Genomic DNA, 23,340 nt, shown 5'->3' with positions numbered 1-23,340 from the left:
AAAGTTGGCCAAATGTGAAGCCTGCGTGGATCTACTTTTCAGGCTTCAGAGGTTGGCAAAATACTTACCATTGGAAGGCTTCATAACTGTTTACTGAAGAATTTAGAGTAGCGCAGGGAAAGCAGCACACTCACAAGGCATCCCATACTCTGGACACTGGCTACCTCCTAAATGCAAACAAACATCCTAAACAGCATGCCATGGAGATAGGAAAGATAGACACATTACAACAAAGCATTAATTGTGGAACAATGAAATCAAGGGCCACTTTATGAGCTATGGTCAAAAAATGTTACACTGTACACAAGCTTTTTGGCACAAGGATTGTTTCAAGTGACTGAAGACACCAAAATGAATGTCCTGTGATGATCGTAACAGACAACAGCAGAACAAAACATGCTATAACTGCGACCTGCAAAAAGCAAAATACATAGTCCGAAAATAGATGTTTATTCTACTATAAATACTTTTTGGAAGTTTTTGTCTGCAGTCTGAATTTGAGGTGTTTAAGAACAGACAAAATCAGTGATTCACCCCCTGAAGTGTGCCTGATATGCACCTTTAATGAGTCTAACAATTATTGTATAGAATTCCAGAAAGGCACATTATTTGTTATTTCTATTCTTTCTTATTTAAGGTCACTGCTCAAAGAGTTAAGCTTGTGGAACCCCTGCTGAGGCCAGAACAAGAAAGCCAAACACATACTTCTTTTTAGGGGTAGCAAGGGAGACCACAGGGATAGTAAGGGAGACCTCAGGGGTTGCATTGTGTAAAGTGTTCCTTTACACAATGAATATAGCATCAACTTGTCAATTATGAAAATGTTTCAATCTTTGATTCTCATCCTAAATATTTAAACATCTACCTTATAAATTCCATGGTCCCAATGGTTCCAATATTATACAATGCAGAAATTCAAATGAGGCGCGATCCATCCCTGAAAACAAAAGATTACAGATAACGAACTATTGTGCAGTCAGAGCATTATTTCAGAAATGTAGGCTGCAGAAAGTTAAGAAAAAATAAAGAGAAGTCTCACAACTCCTTTAACTCAAGGGCACGTACAGTATCTTTCCAAGTAACATTTAAGTAGTTATGAATCTTCACTGTAGTGTGCTGTTAATTAAACACTGTCAGGGTAATTCATAGAATTTCGCAGAAAAGTGTCGCAATCGGCTGGCGCAGAGTGTCTGCGTGCGATTGACTGCGCCAGGCACGTGCGATAAAACCGATTTCCGCGCACAGCGTATTCATGGATTACATGCTCCCAAACCAGCCGTGGCGCAGAGTATCGCAGCGACCCTGCAGCAGCGCCAGTAACGCCCCCAAGAACGCCCTCTCGCAAGGAAAAGCCAGCAAAATCGCTAAATCATCGCAAAGGGCTGCGTTAACTCTGGACCAGTTTACAGGGCAGCCAAACAAGGAACGCAAAGCGGGTAACGTGCATATCAGGGGTACACGTGAAGTCATACACGCGATTAGCCAGGGTACGTGTATTACATGGGTACGCGGGAAGTTTAACACGCGATTGGCCAGGGTACGTGTATTACAGGGGTACGCGGGAAGTTTAACACGCGATTGGCCAGGGTACGTGTATTACAGGGGTACGCGGGAAGTTTAACACGCGATTGGCCAGGGTACGTGTATTACAGGGGTACGCGGGAAGTTTAACACGCGATTGGCCAGGGTACGTGTATTACATGGGTACGCGGGAAGTTTAACACGCGATTGGCCAGGGTACGTGTATTACAGGGGTACGCGGGAAGTTTAACACGCGATTGGCCAGGGTACGTGTATTACAGGGGTACGCGGGAAGTTTAACACGCGATTGGCCAGGGTACGTGTATTACAGGGGTACGCGGGAAGTTCAACACGCGATTAGCCAGGGTAAGTGTATTACAGGGGTACGCGTGAAGTCATACACGCGATTAGCCAGGCTACGTGTATTACATGGGTACGCGGGAAGTTTAACACGCGATTGGCCAGGGTACGTGTATTACAGGGGTACGCGGGAAGTTTAACAGGCGATTAGCCAGGGTACGTGTATTACAGGGGTACGCGGGAAGTTTAAAACGCGATTGGCCAGGGTACGTGTATTACAGGGGTACGCGGGAAGTTCAACACGCAATTAGCCAGGGTACGTGTATTACAGGGGTACGCGGGAAGTTTAACACGCGATTGGCCAGGGTACGTGTATTACAGGGGTACGCGGGAAGTTCAACACGCGATTGGCCAGGGTACGTGTATTACAGGGGTACGCGGGAAGTTTAACACGCGATTAGCCAGGGTACGTGTATTACAGGGGTACGCGGGAAGTTTAACACGCGATTAGCCAGGGTAAGTGTATTACAGGGGTACGCGGGAAGTTCAACACGCAATTAGCCAGGGTACGTGTATTACAGGGGTACGCGGGAAGTTTAACACGCGATTGGCCAGGGTACGTGTATTACAGGGGTACGCGGAAAGTTTAACACGCGATTGGCCAGGGTACGTGTATTACAGGGGTACGCGGGAAGTTCAACACGCAATTAGCCAGGGTACGTGTATTACAGGGGTACGCGGGAAGTTTAACACGCGATTGGCCAGGGTACGTGTATTACAGGGGTACGCGGGAAGTTCAACACGCGATTGGCCAGGGTACGTGTATTACAGGGGTACGCGGGAAGTTTAACACGCGATTAGCCAGGGTACGTGTATTACAGGGGTACGCGGGAAGTTTAACACGCGATTAGCCAGGGTAAGTGTATTACAGGGGTACGCGGGAAGTTCAACACGCAATTAGCCAGGGTACGTGTATTACAGGGGTACGCGGGAAGTTTAACACGCGATTGGCCAGGGTACGTGTATTACAGGGGTACGCGGAAAGTTTAACACGCGATTGGCCAGGGTACGTGTATTACAGGGGTACGCGGGAAGTTTAACACGCGATTGGCCAGGGTACGTGTATTACAGGGGTACGCGGGAAGTAATACACGCGATTAGCCAGGGTACGTGTATTACAGGGGTGCGTGGGAATCATCACACGCGATTAGGCTGGGTGGGTCCTCACAGGTGTTCCCTGTACACCCTCCACGGCCCCTGCAGGCAGTCTACAAAACAGGGGACTACCCTGCACACCTGCTCATGTCCCCCTGCACCCCCACCCCCCCAGCAGTGCAGGGGCAGCCTCCACCAGGCCCCCACTCATGTCTCCCACCACCCCCACCCTCCCGCCACCAGGGGCAGCCTCCACCAGGCCCCCACCCATGTCTCCCACCACCCCCCGCCACCAGGGGCACTCTCCACCAAGCCCCCACCCATGTCTCCCACCACCCCCACCAGTGCAGGGGCACCCTCCACCAGGCCCCCACCCATGTCTCCCAACACCCCCACCCACCAGCACTGTGGGGCACGTGGCCAGCAGGCAGTCAGGCAGCAGCAGATGGCAGGTGGGAGCGTGCTCAGGGCTCTGGGGGGCAGTAATTTCGCCTCCTGGCCAGGAGCGTGGTCTCTCGTGTGTGAACGCGTGGACAGCCTGATAGGTAGTGAAATCCCACACGTCAGCAAAGGCCCTTAGCGCGTAAACCCGTCAACAGCATATGCGCGCCTCTAGTCACCTGCACGTGCAGGAAATTGTTGCGTGACACGTCCCAGTGTCAAAGCGTGTGATTGGTGAAAATGGATGTACACGTAGAAGTGACAAAGCGTGTGATTGGTGAAAATGGATCTACACGCAGGAGTGACAAAGCGTGTGATTGGTGAACGTACACGCCGCGTAAGTGACGCTGTACGTGTGGGCCTGTATATAAGGTACATGTAGAACACCATTTCCTTGTACGTGCTTTTCGTGGAGAGCGAGTGGGTGAAATCTGTACTTCTTGTCGTTTCACACGCGATTTACTTCACGGCGTTTCCAGTTCGTATTCCCTGTTACCTCTGACAGCTTTTTCTCTTTTTTCTCTTTTACTGGTTTACCTGGGCCTGTTCCCTCAAACAGTGTCCCCTTCTACTGTTGTCCTGTCTTCTCAGACAGCGTACACATCTTCTTTTGGCGGGGGTTTAGCCAGCCAAACGCGCTCATTCTTCACGCTCTTTTACCTGGCAGACGGTGAGTCACGCACGTATCCAACTTCTGTGCTTGCCCCGTGTGTTGCCTACCCCTTCAGAGGTCATTCTAGGCTGCGTGTGACACGCATACGTTCATTCTTGTGTTACTGGGTGCCACAGCGTAGTGCAGGTTTTTCTTTCTGCACACGTGGTCTAGGAGGGGTTGCGTGCACGTCATCTCCCTTTTTTGGGCCTCCTGTGCGTTGCGTGACCCGTCATCTTTCCCCAGGGGTTACAATCAGCCGTGCTAGAGCACTAGGGTACAATTACCATCTGGTACCCAACCCCTTTGACCCCCAATTGCCCAGGACAATTGTCTACAGCCACTCCCATACGCACATTAATATCAGTGCCATGGCTGGGAGGCGAGGATTCCGTAAGGGTGGCAAAGGTGGAAGAGCCACAAGTGGTGACCGTGGTGGATCCGGTAGGGGACGTGGTCGTAACTTGCAGGGTGAGCCTGTCCCCCCATGTGTGGAGGACCAGTCAAGGGCACCCATCATCCCCCCCCCCCCCCTCCCCCCCTCCCGTTGAGGCTGAAGTGGCTGACACCATCCATGCTCAGCCCTTGTTGGACCAGCCCATTGTGGCACCAGACCTGGCTGACTCCATGGCTGACTTCCAGGTCAGCAGGGCTACGACACGTGCGCTGGTGCACGTTGATGCCATCATGCCACGTGGATCTGGGGCAGCAAGGTCATCTACTGCACCAAGGAGGCAGGGCGGAGTGGCTGCAGGGGCAGCTGCGGCTCCATCCACCCCAGCCCTCACACACCCAGCCAGGACAGTGTCGGTCCTAGTCCATGCTGCTGAGATTCCCCCTGACACCATCACACTCGAGCCAATGCCTGCACCAACTCCCATGCTGAGTGTGCAATCCCACACTCCTGATACAGAGTCCACCAGGGCTCCTGCCCCTAGTGTCCAGAGCGGCGCAGGACACTCAGGATCACCACCACCTTCCAAGCGGAAGAGGAAGAGTGCTCGTCCGGCACAGGCTGATGCCCCAGACACGGCTACACAGTCCGGCCCGTCCAGGAAGCCCAGCTTCATGGATGACGAACTGAATGCACTTGTCGAGTATGTGTCCGGACATGACAACGAGATGGTCATTGTTGCAGGATCCAAGACCACACCTGCACAACGCCAGGCACACTGGCAGACCGTTGCGGACATCGTAAGTGCCCTTGGAATCGTGAGGCGCACAGCCAATGATTGCTATAAGCGCTGGAATGACCTAAAGCGCAGGGCAAAGAGTAAGCTGGCCTCAAGTCATGCCGCAACTCTAGTGACTGGAGGTGGGTCTCCAGTAGTAGACATGGAACTCACTCCACATGAGTCAGTCGCTGGGACCTACGTCACGGAGGAACAGATCCAAGGCGTGGGAGATCTGGCTGATTACGAGGCATTGTCCCGTGAGTGCACATGCATGTGTGTGTCATACATGTGCATGGTGTGTGTGTGAGGGCTTCTGTTTGGGTGCCAGGAGAGAGTGTGTGCGCCTCAGTCATATGGGTCAGCCATGTGCTTCATGCAATACTTCCTGCGCAGCTGCATTTGGCCATAGCAGTATCCCTTCTGCCAACAGTAGACATCTAGCACAACTGCACGCCAGTTGCCCTTGAAGTGTCACCTTGACACAACAGATTTGCTTATTTTTCACTGTTCATTCAGTCAGTTTGTTTGCATTCCACCACTTTCACTAGGCATGTCGCTGTCCACTAGTCACATGTCTGACATGGGTATGGTAAAGGGGAGTGACTTTGTTACCTGGATATCATTTGTACACACATGTCCCTGTGCAATTTGACCATTACAGACTGGCAGCTCCAGGTGAAAAATCTGACCTGTTAGAATCAGAAAAGCTATTACATGCGGGAACTGGACTGAATGAATAGGTGCTGCTCTCCTCTCCATCTTCACTCAATAGCAATGGTACATGCCATCTGTGTGATGGCATGTGTGTTTCACCTGCCAATCACAGGCCAATGTGTGATGCCACTGCCAGGCAGCATGCAGAAAATTTGTTCTTCTTCCATCTTGGTGTCATCAGTGTGTGCCGTTTGCCTGCACTTCATACGCAGTGAGGGTGCATGCATGGGAGGGTTTTAGTCATGTGGGACATGTCAATCAAGTACTGGTTCTCTTGCTTCTCAGCCCTCAATGTGTGCCATGGTGCTAATGCCTGTTTCCATTACTTTGTTTTCATGTCTTTGCAGGGGAAGACGCACCTGATACTGCTGGGGTTGTGGAGATGGTGCAGACCCAGGAGGTGTCCCAGGGCCGACCAACCACCAGTGAGGGACGTGGTGTGGTGGTGGGGGAGAACCCACAAGTGCTGCAGGTCGTGCTCTCAAGGGGTGTCTCTGGCTGCACCTCCCCCGAGCTGTACTCAGGTGTTGATTCGGATGAGACCTACGTGCCGTCGCTGGTGAGTGTTCCAGGGAGGGATTCTGTTCTGTCTCACCCACCTGCACCAGGGTCAGTACCCTCCATGGGGATGTCAGTGTTGGCAGCTACGCCTTTGGTGGTTACGGATGCAGGGTCACACTCCGCGACATCTGATCCTGTTCCTGGGCCAGCAGATCAGAGGGGGAATGCAGTCCTGCAGCCTCAGGCAGTGCCGGCACAGCAAGGCGCAGTTCGCCTTGCCCCAGACAGGTGTGGTGCCCGCCGACGTGGTGGCCGTACGCCACCTGGCAATACCGCATGGGAGCAATCCATTTACGGTATGGCTACCCAACAGGCTGCATCATCCGAGATGATGGCTCAGGCCATGGATAGGGTGGCCACTTCCATTGTCCCCCCAGAAAGGCTGATGGAGCGACTAGAGCAGGCAACTGACTCCATCTGCCAGTCACACAGGGAGGACATGTTGGGGTCCAACAGGGACAGGCGGGCGGCACTGGCGACTCTGCAGGAGGCCATCTCCATTGAGTCCCAGGGCCACAGGGAAGCCCTGAGGCAGGAGCTCCTACACCTCAGGACGACTCTTGTTGAGCTTGAGGCTTCAACACACCAAAGGACAGAACAGCAGCTGGAGCGTCTCACCCGTACGCTCTCAGCTGAGATGCAGGCAACGAGGGCGGAGGTCCGGGCATCCCGTGAGTTGTTGCATGGGGACCTCCGCACACTCATCCTCCAGAACCAGACCTACCACACCCGCATGCTTGCAGCCATGGAGGAGCAGACTAGGGCCTTGCGTGGGCTGCCTCCCATAGTGCAACCACCTCCGGATGCAGCTGCACAGGGTGATAATAGCGACAGCAGTGACACTCCCACAATAGGGTAGCCGTGTGGGCCATGAGCCCATGGAGGTGTTTTATTTTCCCAGGATCCACGCAGGTGGGTTCTGGTGTGCATCCTGTCCTCGGACCTCCTGGGTGGCCTCCCCAACCCCCCCGGGCCCATCAATGGCCATTTTTGATTTTTTCTTATTTTTATTTTTATTTTGATTTCTTTTATTCCCAATTTTTTTGGGAGGATCTGTTGGCTCCGATCTGTTGGCTCCGATCTGTTGGCTCCGATCTGTTGGCTCCGTCTGTTGGCTCTGATCTGTTGGCTCCGATCTGTTGGCTCCGATCTGTTGGCTCCGATCTGTTGGCTCCGTCTGTTGGCTCCGATCTGTTGGCTCCGATCTGTTGGCTCCGATCTGTTGGCTCCGATCTGTTGGCTCCGATCTGTTGGCTCCGATCTGTTGGCTCCGATCTGTTGGCTTCCGTGGTTCCTGTGGGCATACGCTGCATTGTGGCTGGGCACATGCAGGCTTGTAATGTATTTGGTTCAGATGCTTGGGTTTGAGTCACACACACCCCTCCTGCTTCCCGTTTCCATGGGCTTGCAAAGGGTGTGCCCAAGTGACAGTGAATTACACAGTGACGTTGGACTCCCATGACCTGTGTGGCCAGTCTGTAGTCAATACTGTGTATACATTCCTAGTGCATATTGCTGTTGTGTTGTACACTGCATGTTGCATTGATGTGTAACTCTTCTTCTGTGTCTACCTCCCAATTTGCAGGTCCCTTCCTCAAGTCCACACAAGGACCTCTAGTCTGGCGATGGGGACCATGTTGGCAGCAGTGCACCTACAACTCTACATGGCGCCAACACTGCACAGTTGGTAGTGGTGGGAGTGCAGGCATTTCCAGGTGGTGAGACTACTAATATGTTACATTTTTGATGTCATGTTAATGGTACTACGTGCTCAAGTATGTTGTTGGTCCGGCATTGCTGTGAGCATTTCAGGTGTTGCAGGTTTCTAATAGTGCCACTGTACATAGTGAGAGTGATGTCATGTTGTGGGGATTACTTTGTTTACCTGCAATTAGCATGACATGGCACGGTGTGTCGTGTGGCAGTGCTGGGGTTGGGTTGGCTGACATGGCACTGTCCTCTTGTTGCATTTTGCAAGTGGGTATTCATTTTAGCTGCTTCAATGTGTAACTTCACAAAACTGCATTGGTGGTGTCTGTGTGGGTAGGGATGCACACATTGTGACACTTCCAGGTGAACAATCTCAGGCTGACATGGAATTCCCGGTTCATTCTCCACACATTCAGGATCAGTGTCAGGTTGAGTCATCATTGATTGTCAGATGGAATGTGCCAGGGCAGTGTGCACTCCACAGGGGTGTGATTTCTATGTGAAGTAATTAGCCACTAGCTGTGTACGGGCTGCCTCCCCCCGTGCCCTTTCCCCTCCCATGCGCAGCGGCTGTGCATGTGGTTGGGGATGTGGGGCCACCACCATGTCCACGGCCAGGCCCCGGCGTGTTGCAACGTTGTGCAGGACACATGCTGCCACTATGATCCTGCACACTACTGGGGGAGCGTATAACAGCTGCCCGCCAGAACGGTCAAGGGAGCGAAAGCGTGACTTCAGCACTCCGAATGTGCGCTCCACTATGCCCCTGGTTGTAATGTGGGCTGTGTTAAATCTTACCTGGGGTGGCGTGGTGGGGTTCCGAATTGGCGTCATCATGTGGGGGCTGAGAGGGTAGGCACTGTCCCCTGTGGAGGTGGGGATTGGTATCATTGGTGAGGTTGTGACCTTGCTCAGTATCCAACATGCATGCATGTGCAGTGGCATACATACTCACCAAGCAGCCATGTATCGCCATGCCGCCCAGCTTCTAGGTCCCGGCTTAGGGTGGACATTCGGTAAATGAAGCTGTCGTGGGTGGAGCCGGGATAGTTGGCATATACTGAGGTGATGATTCCCTTGGCATTACATGCTACCTGCACGTTGATGGAATGCCAGTGCTTGCGGTTCCTATAGATGTGCTCAGATGCCCTGGGGGGACGTAGAGCCACATGGGTGCAGTCGATGGCACCTAGCACTTTGGGGAATCGTGCCACTGCGTAAAAATCCAGGGCGGCAGCATGCCTTTCTGCAGGTGTTCTGGGCAGGTATATGTGCCTGCGGACTGATGGGCGTGCAGTCATGATGTTCAAGACCTGGTGTAGGCAGCGTGACTGGGTGGCCTGTGACACCCCACCCACTATGGCACTTGTCCGCTGAAATGATCCAGTGGCTAAGAAGTGCAGTACATTGAGGACCTTCTCCAGGGGGCTGAGTGCTTGGGAGCACAGGGTGGGTGATGTGAGGTCATCCTCCCACTCAGTCACCAGGTCCAGTATGATGTGTGGTGGAAACCTGTACCTCCCATACACCTGGTCATCAGGCATCCCGAAAAGGCTGGTTCTGGGTGTGAATATTCTGGCCCTGACTATCCTCCTCCTCCTCCTTTGGTAGCCCACTGCCACTGCTGCTAGGAACGGTATGTTCATCCTGGCGTCTGAGCTTGTTATTGTTAAAGTCCGCAATTTATGCTTAGCGCGTGTTCTAGGCGAGCGTGTGACCCGCGCAGCCCTGGAATCCAGTTCCCAGTCCAATAGCGTGTGGAAATTCACACGCACCACGGGATACAGCGTGTGACCCGCGCAGCCCTGGAATCCAGTTCCCAGTCCAATAGCGTGTGGAAATTCACACGCACCACGGGATACAGCGTGTGACCCGCGCAGCCCTGGAATCCAGTTCCCAGTCCAATAGCGTGTGGAAATTCACACGCACCACGGGATACAGCGTGTGACCCGCGCAGCCCTGGAATCCAGTTCCCAGTCCAATAGCGTGTGGAAATTCACACGCACCACGGGATACAGCGTGTGACCCGCGCAGCCCTGGAATCCAGTTCCCAGTCCAATAGCGTGTGGAAATTCACACGCACCACGGGATACAGCGTGTGACCCGCGCAGCCCTGGAATCCAGTTCCCAGTCCAATAGCGTGTGGAAATTCACACGCACCACGGGATACAGCGTGTGACCCGCGCAGCCCTGGAATCCAGTTCCCAGTCCAATAGCGTGTGGAAATTCACACGCACCACGGGATACAGCGTGTGACCCGCGCAGCCCTGGAATCCAGTTCCCAGTCCAATAGCGTGTGGAAATTCACACGCACCACGGGATACAGCGTGTGACCCGCGCAGCCCTGGAATCCAGTTCCCAGTCCAATAGCGTGTGGAAATTCACACGCACCACGGGATACAGCGTGTGACCCGCGCAGCCCTGGAATCCAGTTCCCAGTCCAATAGCGTGTGGAAATTCACACGCACCACGGGATACAGCGTGTGACCCGCGCAGCCCTGGAATCCAGTTCCCAGTCCAATAGCGTGTGGAAATTCACACGCACCACGGGATACAGCGTGTGACCCGCGCAGCCCTGGAATCCTGTTCCCAGTCCAATAGCGTGTGGAAATTCACACGCACCACGGGATACAGGTTCGCAGACGTACTTGCGTGTGTAAGTGGCCGCGCACCCATTAAATACACGTACATAGGCCAATCGCGTGTACGCGCACTTTTGTCCAATTACACGCGATGACACTCTGACGTGCAGTATCTCCACGTGTGCCCCGTCATCACGTCCTGAGTGGGGAACACCCGTGCGGGTCACGTCACAGACGCGCTTACGCGCTGAGGGACTCTGGTCCAATAGAATCGCGTATTCTCGGATTTCACGCTGACGTGCAGGATTTTCACGTGCCAAATCACTCCGTATCAAGCTGGCCACGCGAAAACACACGGAAGCCCACGCTCCTGCCCAGAAGGCCGAGTTACTGCCCCCCAGTGCCCCGAGCAGCCTCCCACGTGCCATCTGCTGCTGCCTGCCTGCCTGCCTGCTGCCACCGTGCCCTGCCATTTGGTGCCTGCACATCAGCCATCTGCAGGGGTCCAGTTGCTGTGTCCACCCCTGCTGGAACTGAAGACTCCCGACTGGTATTACATCGCTCCACAGCCCAGCCCCAGGACCCAGTTGCCCACCCACACCTGCCTCTGGGGTTGCCATGTCGGGCACTTCCACATCTGGCACCAGTGGCAACCCCAGGCCAGAGGGGCAGAGGGGCACCAGCTTCACTGTCACCGAAGTTGGTGTCCTGGTGGAGCATGTCCTGGGGCAGTATGATGCCCTCTTTGGATCGTCCCGCGCCAGCAAGGAAGGACGGCAGAGGATCTGGGCCGACTGTGTGGTTGCCATCAACGCGGAGGGGGTGGCAACCCGCGACGTCCTGAAGATCAAGAAGCGCTGGGAGGACTTGAGGTCCAGGACCCTTGTGAAGGCCCGGCGCCTCGTGGAGGGGGGCCGGGGCCGCATGAGTACCATCCAGATGAGGGTCCTGGAACGCGTACGCCCAGCGCTCCACGCCCAGATCCTTGAGAGGGAGGCCCGTCTGGAGTTGAGCGGTAAGTGTCCATGCATTACTGTGTGAGACAGGGCATGTTGCGGTGTGCTGGTTCTATGATACTTGCCTGTATGTGTGCCATAGCCCATGTATGCATGTATGTGTGCAGGGACATCATGGTAATGCATGTGCGACCAGTGATGTGTGATGCACATGGTTGTTGCATGTGTTGGAATGCCGCATGGGGAGCCCTAATCAGATTATGAACATGAGAGCATGCCAGTCTCTGTACCTGAACATGGGTGGGGGTGAGGGATGGGTGCTGATGCCAGGTACATATATGGTAGCCATGTCTGTGTGCCTGACCTGCGTGTCTGTGACTTGTGCATGCCATGGATGCATGACACATGTGTGTGACAATGCAGAGATTCAGTAAAGCAGCAAAATTACCCTTGTATCCGCTGTGTTTGGTCTGTTTGGGGCCAGATGGATGTGACTGAGGTGATGTGTGTGCATGTGATGGGCATGAGCCATGATGCATGTGAATTACATATCATTGAATGTTTCAAGAGTCCATTGGACATGCATGGAAATGTCCATGGCATGCACCATGCCTGTTACTGTGTGTGTTTTGCCTGGACTGGCCCATGTGTTGTGGAGGGACATGATGGAAGTGTACTTTGACAGTGGTGCTCATCTGCTATTGCTTCCTGTCTAGGGGACCATTGTACAGTGCCCTGATGCTTGTGTTCTTTGTCTCCCTCTACGCAGCGGCTAGTGAAGAAGAGGGCGGAGACGGCGCTGTGGAGCAAGGCGGCGGGGATGCCCCCACGGCTGCAGCGGAAGGGGTGGGTGAGCCCCCACAGGGGCCTGCTACGGTGGGAGACGGTGAGGAGCCATCCAGGTTGGTGGTTTGCACAGAGGAGGAGGAGGCCGCCACTGGGGCACACATGGGGCCTGGTGGGGGCATCCCTGCTGGTGCAAGTGGTGCAGTCCAGGGCCAGGGGCAGGAGGCAGCACAGGTCACCGTGGAGGGGCCTGTGCATGTCGCTGTCCCTGACCCTGTGAGTGCACCACCATGCACCAGCAGGGATGCCCCGTCCCAGGCCTGTCCGCAGGTAGAGGGGATGTCCATGTCACCTGACTCCCCTCCACCTGCGGACGTGGGAACCCCTGGCCGTGCGGAGAAGGTCCTGATTGGGGTCGCGTTGCGCACGGCTGCGATTCGTGATGCCGTGCGTGCTTCCCGGGAGGAGCACGCACGTCATCACGAAGTGCACCGTGCCGACGTGGCCCAATTGGGATCGGCCATGTTCGGGGGTTTCCTGCATGTGTTGGCCAATGTGGCGGCCCTCTCCTCCTCTGTGCAGGCTATCCACCAGTCGTTCTCCTTGCCGTCTTCCAGCCCAGATGCCACCAGGGCCCCCTGTGGACCTGCCCCGACCAATGCAGCCAGCTCGGTGGGGATCCCATCCCTGCCACAGTCGGGAGTCAGAGATCCAGCAGGGGTGGACACCAGAGCAACTGGACCCCAGCAGATGGCGGATGTGACGGCATCATCGGGCAGGGCACGTGCACGACGGCGTCGGTGGTTTCCATCAGCCTGGATGCCGTCGTGCTGGCACAGGCAGTTGCGTCGGAGGCAGCAGCAGGCTCAACGTGGGAGGCATCATGGCTCGGGGCCATCAACATCAGGGGTGCAGGCATCGGCCGGAGGGCAGGAGAACCCTGGAATGGGAGTGGCTTCCGTGTGGGAGAGGTTGTGCCAGCGGATAGGTGCGGAGCGGCAGCGGGCAGAGGAGGAACGGCTCACGATGGTCAGGGCGGAGGACTCCATGCGGAGGGCGCTGAGGCGGGCTGAGTGCCTCGAGGGTCTTCGCAGGGAGTTTGAGCTTGACACTGCGTTATCCCTGCGGGACCTCGGGGCCAGGGAACATGCCCGCCTCCAAGCCATTGAGCAGGAGTTCGAGGATGCCCTGGCCCATGACAACAACCAGTGAGCCGTCCAAATAGCCCGCTGCCTTTGTATATAGTTGTATAGCTAGGGTTAGGTTTCCTTTGTTTTTTTGAATTTCTTTTGGGTTGCGATTGGACAATGCACCACTTTTTTGTATATAGTTCCCTTTTTAGTTAGTAGTCAGTTAGGTTTAATTTGGTAGGGCTCATGGACCCAGGATTATCTTCTTGATTGGCTTATTTTATTATTTCATAATTTTTTCATGGACATTCATCTTGTTTTGTTTGATTTGCTTTGTGTTTTTTCTTATTTGCTGTTCAATACATATTATTTTTTTAATCTTCAATGTGTCGTATCATCTCATTGCTTTCAGGCATGTCATGTTGGGTGTTTTGTCATTCACTTGCAGCCATTGTGTGTGACAGACATGTGTTAAATTGCATTATTTACATTGGGGGTGTAACATGTAATTGCCTTTGATATGTGGGTGGGTGTGATAGTTGGTTGGGCCTTTTGGCAGGGGAGGATGGGCATTACGGACAAGATTGGGGAATGTTGGGACCCAGGTGCAGGGGGGCATGGATTGGACATGGGTGGGGGCCTGCTGGCAGGTGCCCCACAGTGCTGGGGGGTGGGGGTGGTGGGAGACATGAGTGGGGCCCTGGTGGAGGGTGACCCTGGTGGCTGGGGTTTGGGGGTGGTGGGTGACATGAGTTGGACATGGGTGGGGGCCTGCTGGCAGGTGCCCCACAGTGCTGGGGGGTGGGGGTGGTGGGAGACATGAGTGGGGCCCTGGTGGAGGGTGACCCTGGTGGCTGGGGTTTGGGGGTGGTGGGAGACATGAGTTGGACATGGGTGGGGGCCTGCTGGCAGGTGCCCCACAGTGCTGGGGGGTGGGGGTGGTGGGAGACATGAGTGGGGCCCTGGTGGAGGGTGACCCTGGTGGCTGGGGTTTGGGGGTGGTGGGAGACATGAGTTGGACATGGGTGGGGGCCTGCTGGCAGGTGCCCCACAGTGCTGGGGGGTGGGGGTGGTGGGAGACATGAGTGGGGCCCTGGTGGAGGGTGACCATGGTGGCTGGGGTTTGGGGGTGGTGGGAGACATGAGTTGGACATGGGTGGGGGCCTGCTGGCAGGTGCCCCACAGTGCTGGGGGGTGGGGGTGGTGGGAGACATGAGTGGGGCCCTGGTGGAGGGTGACCCTGGTGGCTGGGGTTTGGGGGTGGTGGGAGACATGAGTTGGACATGGGTGGGGGCCTGCTGGCAGGTGCCCCACAGTGCTGGGGGGTGGGGGTGGTGGGAGACATGAGTGGGGCCCTGGTGGAGGGTGACCCTGGTGGCTGGGGTTTGGGGGTGGTGGGTGACATGAGTTGGACATGGGTGGGGGCCTGCTGGCAGGTGCCCCACAGTGCTGGGGGGTGGGGGTGGTGGGAGACATGAGTGGGGCCCTGGTGGAGGGTGACCCTGGTGGCTGGGGTTTGGGGGTGGTGGGAGACATGAGTTGGACATGGGTGGGGTCCTGCTGGCAGGTGCCCCACAGTGCTGGGGGGTGGGGGTGCAAGGGGACATGTGTTGGTGTTCATTAGTTCAAGGAGACATGTGCCTTTGCTGGGGGGCATGCCCATGTTGGGTGGGCTGCCTGCGGGACATGACCAGGGATGCAGGGTAGTCCCCTGTGGTGTGGGCTGCCTGCAGGGGCCGTGGAGGGTGTACAGGGTACACCTGGGAGGAGCCACACTGTCAAATCACATGTGGAACTTCCCGCGCACCCCTGAAATACACGCGCCCAGGCTAATCGCGTGTGGGACTTCCCGCGCACCCCTGAAATACACGCGCCCAGGCTATTCGCGTGTGGAACTTCCCGCGCACCCCTGAAATACACGCGGCCAGGCTATTCGCGTGTGGAACTTCCCGCGCACCCCTGAAATACACGCGGCCAGGCTATTCGCGTGTGGAACTTCCCGCGCACCCCTCAAATTCACGCGCCCAGGCCCGATCGCGTGAGGAACTTCCCGCGCACCCCTCAAATTCACGCGCCCAGGCTATTCGCGTGTGGAACTTCCCGCGCACCCCTGAAATACACGCGGCCAGGCTATTCGCGTGTGGAACTTCCCGCGCACCCCTGAAATACACGCGCCCAGGCTATTCGCGTGTGGGACTTCCCGCGCACCCCTGAAATACACGCGCCCAGGCTATTCGCGTGTGGAACTTCCCGCGCACCCCTGAAATACACGCGGCCAGGCTATTCGCGTGTGGAACTTCCCGCGCACCCCTCAAATTCACGCGCCCAGGCTATTCGCGTGTGGAACTTCCCGCGCACCCCTGAAATACACGCGCCCAGGCTATTCGCATGTGGAACTTCCCGCGAACCCCTGTAATACACGTAGCCCGCTCCCCCAGGCCCGATCGCGTGAGGAACTTCCCGCGCACCCCTCAAATTCACGCGCCCAGGCTATTCGCGTGTGGAACTTCCCGCGCACCCCTGAAATACACGCGGCCAGGCTATTCGCGTGAGGAACTTCCCGCGCACCCCTGAAATACACGCGCCCAGGCTATTCGCGTGAGGAACTTCACGGGAAGCCCTGTAATACACGTAGCCCGCTCCCCCAGGCCCGATCGCGTGAGGAACTTCACGCGAACCCCTGTTATACACGTAGCCCGCTCCCCCAGGCCCGATCGCGTGAGGAACTTCCCGCGCACCCCTCAAATTCACGCGCCCAGGCTATTCGCGTGTGAAACTTCACGCGAACCCCTGAAATATACGTAGCACGCTCCCCCAGGCCCGATCGCGTGTGAAACTTCACGCGAACCCCTGAAATATACGTAGCACGCTCCCCCAGGCCCGATCGCGTGAGGAACTTCACGCGAACCCCTGTAATACACGTAGCCCGCTCCCCCAGGCCCGATCGCGTGAATAACTTCACGCGAACCCCTGTGATGCACGTACCCTGCAAATCGCGTGTGACACTTCCCGCGCACCCCGGTATACATGCACACGTATTTTTTGTCAGCGGGTGTCCGTGTTTGTGGGTACCCCTTTGCACGTCATTTTTCCTGGAGGGCCACAGTATGGGACATTCATCATGGCAGTATATAGGTGCTATTTGTTGGCGCACCTTTTGGCGCACATTTCTTACAGCCGCAGAGACGCTACCGCCTCCTTTCTTGTGGCGGTCGTGTTTGTGCCTGTGCGCTGGTTTGAGCGTGCGCTTTTTTCCCCTATTCTATTCCATGAATACGTGTTGTAGGCGAGCGTGTGGGCGTTCCGCGCACTTGTGCCCTGTACTTCCCCCGTGACGCCCACGTTTTGGCAAGTTGTTCCCCATTCCGAGTGTTACGCCCGTGTTCCGCCTACTTTTATTGCGTGCGCCGCGCTATGTGCGATTTTCGCTGTGGCCTGTGCGATTTTCGCTGTGACCTGGCGCACGCTGTTAGATGGCCTGTGCGCTAACGTGCGCCGCGCACTTTTTATCGCACATCCGCTGGTTTTCTCGCGCACGGACTTCCATGAATCGACGTGCGCTGCTTTTCGTGCGATTTTCGCACGTTCACTGCGATTTTCGCTATTCCACTGCGATTCGCACGTTTTTGCCCACTTGCGCCGCGCTAATTATTCCATGAATCGGCCTCTGTGTTACTCGTATCAAGTAAGTGTATATAAGGAGCAATTTTGAGTGTCAACTCACATGGCAACATATGCAATGTTAAAATCTGACAGTTCCTAAGAACATCTAATTTTTATAACTCACCCAATCTTATCTGTAGGATGCTGAGGAGAAAATGAGAGTCACCAGACCGACCATAGTTAGAATTAGGGAAATTGACAAATATGTGACCTGTAAAATAAAAGGTTGCTATATAATGTGGGTATATATTGTTAGACTTCTCAGGTTAAGTTTATGTATGAGATCACTAGTGCATATGTATCCATTCAATCCCAGGTTATGTTTTTGCATGAGATCACTAACACCTATATATCCATTAAACCAAGAACTCACCCCATACCTGAGGTGTGTTCGGTGTGCAGTCAAGGTATGGTGGTTCACTGCTGAAAATCTTCCCCTTCTATGAGTAAACAGAGGTTTATTTGTAAGCTTTGTTTGAAGTTATAGCACTTAGGTATAGGCCTGCCACTGTGCGTTTAATGCTAAGAAGGCAGTTGGCAAGTTTTATCAAATATTTATCAAAGCACTGAGTTTTCTAGTCCACACAATAGATTTTTCACTCTGGAAGCCGCCGGGCAGTCCAGATAACAAGATGGGCACTATATTTAAGCAATATGACCCGAGCGGCGGGGGCATTACCGACTTAGGTAATGCCCCGGGGCCCATACTTACATGCCCGAGCGAAGCGAGGGCCTTAATGAAGGCCCTGGGGCATTACCAGAGTCGGTAATGCCCCCGCCGCAAGGGTCATATTGCTATTAGTACCCCGGCCCGCATTATATGCGTGAACGGGGCACTAAAAGCATTTTGTTCTGTCCCAAAATGCTGCAGCGTTTCGGGACAGAAAAAAAAAAATAAACGACCAAGGAAATGGCCGCCTGGAAAGGGAAAACAGGAGTCCATTTTCTCCAAGTGTTCCCAGCGCGTCTGCTCCCGAAAAAAAAAGAAGCAGAAGGTAAGTGGGGTTGGGAGGGCGGGAGGGAGGGGAAGGGTGGGGGAAAAATAAAAAAAATAAACGAGTCTGCACACTGCTGGAGGCTGCCATCGTCCCCCACCAGGGACGCAGGGGCAAGAAGGTAAGTGGTGTGGGGTAGGGAGGAGGGAGGGAAGGGGAAAAAAAATAAGCTTACCCGAGTCCCCAGCGGGGGGCGGAGGCAGCCTCTCAGCTGTGGGGAGGCTCGGAGCGGGGATGGCCTCGCTTCGAGCCTCCTCATTGGCTGAGGGGCTGCCACGCCCCCCTGCCAAAGACAAGGCAGCTGGAGTCCTGGCCGAGAATCGAAGGATTCTCGGCCGGGTAAGGACCCGGCGAGAGCCAATCAGAATGCGTCTTGCATTCTGCTTGACTCTCGCCGGGTACTAATAAGTGGCATGCCATGAAAGCGTGTCGACGTCATACCGTTAAGATGGCGATGACGTCATCATTGTCAACATTGTGTTTCATTAGAATGAACTCAAATCTATGCGCAGATCCCGTAAAAAAGGAGTAAATCCACCTGAATCTTGTTCAAAGTCATAGAGAGTAGCAAATGAAATGAGTGTGAAATTTCAGACCCTAGGGTAGAAATAGAATTAAATCCAAAAGTTTCACGTGATATACAACTAATCGATGCCTAGCGAGGATATCTATATATAACGAGATTCATGCAAGTTTATAAATACAGGTAGTAGGCTGGTCAAAAAAGATGTATATGACAGTCCAACCACTGATTTCCTTAATGGCTCATCCCTTAAGGGCATACAGTCTATTCCACAAAATAGAGTCTTGTGGAGGTGCATGTCAAGATTAAATTCTTGTTACATTTAAAGAAACAGACTGATAAGTATGTAAGCCCAACTCCTGAGAGGGTACAATCTAATGTGCTATCCTGTCAGTGACTGATCTTACAGTAGATGTTAAATATACATATCGGGATAAGGTTCTTGATGCATTTAGGCATTCGAATTAAAACCTGGATGAATAAGTAAGTCTAACTCCATAGAGTGTACAATCTAATGTCCTATTCTGTTAATGACTATACATCTTATTCACGTTTTGATTGTCCATGTCAAAACCAATGAATCATCTTATTGATGTAATTAACAAAAACCCCGCCCAGACTGTCCAACAGGAAGTATTCTTCTACCTGTATGCTGGACATTGAGCCCACCAATCCATTGTAAATATGGTCCTAGAGAGAACTCTTCGTTCATTCCCAGGGGAGTGATTGCCTCGAGAAGGTAATTCCAATGCATTTCTCTCTGTGCTTGCTTCTTAGCCAAATCACCTCCTCTAGGGAGGGGATGTAAAATTTCTAAAACAACACATCTCATTTGTGCTGTCGTAGGTCAGTTATCCCAAAAATGTCTACATGCTGGCAATCTGATGTTAGCTGTTCTCAGATTAGGCTTGTGTTCTGTCCATCTATCTTTGGCTTTGCGCGAGTTTGTCCCACGTAGTATTTCCCCGCCTGGGCATCTTAACGCAAAGATGATATTCTTGCTGTCACATGTGGCATAGTCATGTAATTTAATCTTTTTTCCTGTATTGGGGTGGATTACATAGTCCCCTTTAATGATGCTAGAGCAATGTTGGCAGTTCAAACAGGAAAATATGCCTAGTTAGGGTTTGTGTAATGTTCTTTGTGTAGATTTCTTAGGCCTTCCTGCCCGAACCAAAGTGTCCCTCAAATTCTTCTCCTTTTGTATGCGATCATAGGGGGTTCCGGAAATAACTAGTGTATGGTAGGGTCTAACTTAATCAGATCCAAGTTTTTCCTGATTATCCTGCTGACCTGATGGCTCTGTGTGGAAAATCTTACGGTATGTATTATCCTTGTACTCTCTTTCTTAGGGCATGCTTTAAGGCAGTGTATCCTATGTAATTCCGATCTGGATACTGCTTTCTCTAGGATGTCAATAGGGTAACCTCGATCCTTGAATCTATCTGCCATCAGATCAGTTTCTTTCTGAAGGCTATCTGTGTTAGAGACTATCCTTTTCAATCTTAGAATTTGGGTGTAAGGTAGACTTTCTTTAAGGTGTTTAAGATGAAAACTGTTAAAATGCAACGTGTTGTTAACATGAGTGTGTTTCCCATATATACTCGTAAGCAGTTCTCCTCCTATGTAAGTGACCAGCACAACTAAGAAGTGAATACTGGGTTCCCCTACCACCAGGGTGAATTTGATGTGTTTATGACAATTATTTAGCTACTTGAAGAACAGTATTAGTTAAAGTTTAGTACCGTTCCATATAGCAAACCCGCCGTCTATATACCTTCTCCGAAACATTATTTTTGACGAGCAAGGATGCTTTTCTAGAAATATGCTCTCTCAAAATTAAACATAAAGATGTTTTCATACTTTGGTGCTACCGAGGAGTCCATGGACATGACCGATATCTGTAGTTAGAATTGCCCTTCATATCTGAAGTAATTGTTATATAGAATTAGGTTGATTAATTCCATGGCAAGAATCTTGTGAAACTGTGCGTTGTCATGTTCCAGCAGGAAACATTCCATAGCCTCAATTCCTTCCCCGTAGGGGATTGAGGTATAGAGGCTATTGACATCTAAAGAAAATAGATTCAAGTCTGAGTGTGTAAGTTGTAGTTCACTCAAAAGATGTGCAAAATGGGAGGTGTCCTTGAGATAAGCGGAAGTCTGTTGTACTAGAGGTTAAAAGGCTGTGTCTAAATAGGTTGCATGGGGATCAAACACACACTCAGTTCCTGACACTATGGGACAGAATGGAAGATTAATTGGATTGTTGTGTACTTTGGAAGGTGCATAGAATACTGGGGTTACCAGAAATGTCTTTTTCAGGAAATCCGCGATACGTGATGGTATCCATGCAAATTTCTGGGCTTTGAGAATGGTCTCTTCTATCAAGGTCTTTACTGAGTTTATGCGGTCACTATCCAATGTCAAATAAGTACTGGGATCATGCAATAGCCCCAGACAACCCTGGTGATAGAGTGAGGTATCCACAATAACTAGGGCTCCCACATTGTCTGCTAGTTTAATCACTATAGAGGGATTTTCCGCTTGCTCTTTCAGAAGCTTCAACTGATGTCACCTTTTTGGTGTGGACTATATTTGATCTTCTTAAGATCCCTTGTTTTTTAGCTTAAACATATCAATTATAGGGTGGTTAATTTGAGGTTGAAACAAGCTCATGGATTTCATTTCCAAATAATCAAAGGATACTGATCTTTCTTGTACTTCAGGTAATGTTTCAAAGAACACTTCCAACTCAATTTTCCTTATCAATTTGAATAAATTAACCTCCTCTTCAAAATTTGAGCTATTATTTATGGGGATAAATGATAAACCCAAATCGAGTGTGTCAATCTGTACCTAGTTTGGTTGTCTGGAAGAGATATTCATCACAATGGACTCTGTCACTTGTTTCTCACTCTTTGTGTTCTTTTGCCCTCTTCAGGTCTTCCCCAGTCTAAAGAAGGGGCTTCTACTGTGGTGGATATAGAGGTGATAGCATCTGGTTGTGTCTGTGGTATCACAAATACTCGTGTGGTCATTGGAGGACATTTTCACATAGAACGTGATGCCGTGGATTGTCACTCGTTGGCAAAGAGATTTGGTTGTTGGTGAATGGAATGGTCTACCCTAGGACTGTGCAAGATACAATTACTCAGTGGCTTGATACTAACTATCAGAGTGCTGCATGTCCTTTAGCCCCTCGGGTCCACCTGCAAACATTGTTTGTGGCACCCCTGAGGAAGGTGCAACATTCAAAGTATATAGGACTGAAACATGTAGGGTTAACACAATACAATTTGAGTATTGCTTAAATATGTCATGTTTGAGTTTGTGAATGAAGTGCTTAGATTAATTTGTATTGTATGCAAACACATACAATATTCAGTGGGGTTTTAGGGTCAATCAGTGTATTTCCACTTTGTCCTTTGATTTTATTTTTCATATGTTTTTTGTGCAAATTAATATATATATAGAATGTAAGTGTGATTCAAATGAGCATTTACATTTAGGCCCATTCTCGACCTTAGGTATTGTCCTTTTCCTGAGTGTATAGCTTTGTTTACAGAGAGTAGGTCTTTGGAGGATCCCTCCCCTAAGAGTTCTGGGTTTGTGCCATTGTTGATATAGTGTAGGCTAAACAACCGGAACAGAGAGTACAAGGACATAGAAGAGCACAAAAGACATGAAGATTACTAACTGTGCTAGTACTGGTACAAGGTTGCCCAAAGGATGCTTAAAGATCAATCCATCATAAATAACAAAGGACTTTGACAGTCCGCCAGGGCGGGACTGGCAACATTGTATAAGAAGAGAAGAGAGACTGAAGACTTGGTCAAGCTCAGCCAGGACAGGCAGCAGGTGTGGAAACCAACCAAGCAGGACTTTTGAATCCTGTCAGCTGACCAGAGAAACCTTAGTAGAGGACACAAGTGAGGTGCTGATGGAGTTTTCTGTGGGTTCAGTTGGGGTGTACCCAAACACAAAGCAGGAAGAGGAAGCCGAGCAGCCCAGGAGTGAGTGGAGCCACCACACTGCTGCAGAAGCAGAAGAGACAAGCCTGAACAGCCGGAGCGATACGCCCCAGTCCCAGGAAGCCTCAGTAATAGGTGGTACGAGAGACCAGGAGGGGACACAGGGGTAGAAGAGAGGCAGGCTTGAGAGGCTCTCCACCGACCCAGTATTAACAGTCAAATTACCAAGCACATCAAGCATCCGAGGAGAGCTTCCTTGTTTCAGAGGTAGCAATAAGCCTACTGGCCACCAGCAAAGGGTCTGGGACCCCAACACAAGCATCAGAGGAGAACCTCTGCATCACAGTGGCAACAACAAACCCACTGACCACCATAGACGGGTCTGGGGACTGAAGGCAAGTGAATCAAGCATAAGAGGAACACTTCCTCATTGCAGTGGCAACACCAATCCCACTGACCACCAGAGAAGGGTCTGGGATCCTGTAAGGGTGTGGAAGAAGGGA

This window comes from Ambystoma mexicanum, chromosome 1p, assembly GCF_040938575.1.
Source record: "Ambystoma mexicanum isolate Mex_15411 chromosome 1p, UKY_AmexF1_1, whole genome shotgun sequence".
In the NCBI taxonomy this organism is placed as follows: domain Eukaryota; kingdom Metazoa; phylum Chordata; class Amphibia; order Caudata; family Ambystomatidae; genus Ambystoma; species Ambystoma mexicanum.
The sequence above is the reverse complement of the archived record's forward strand: the minus strand, read 5'-3'. Positions refer to the sequence as shown.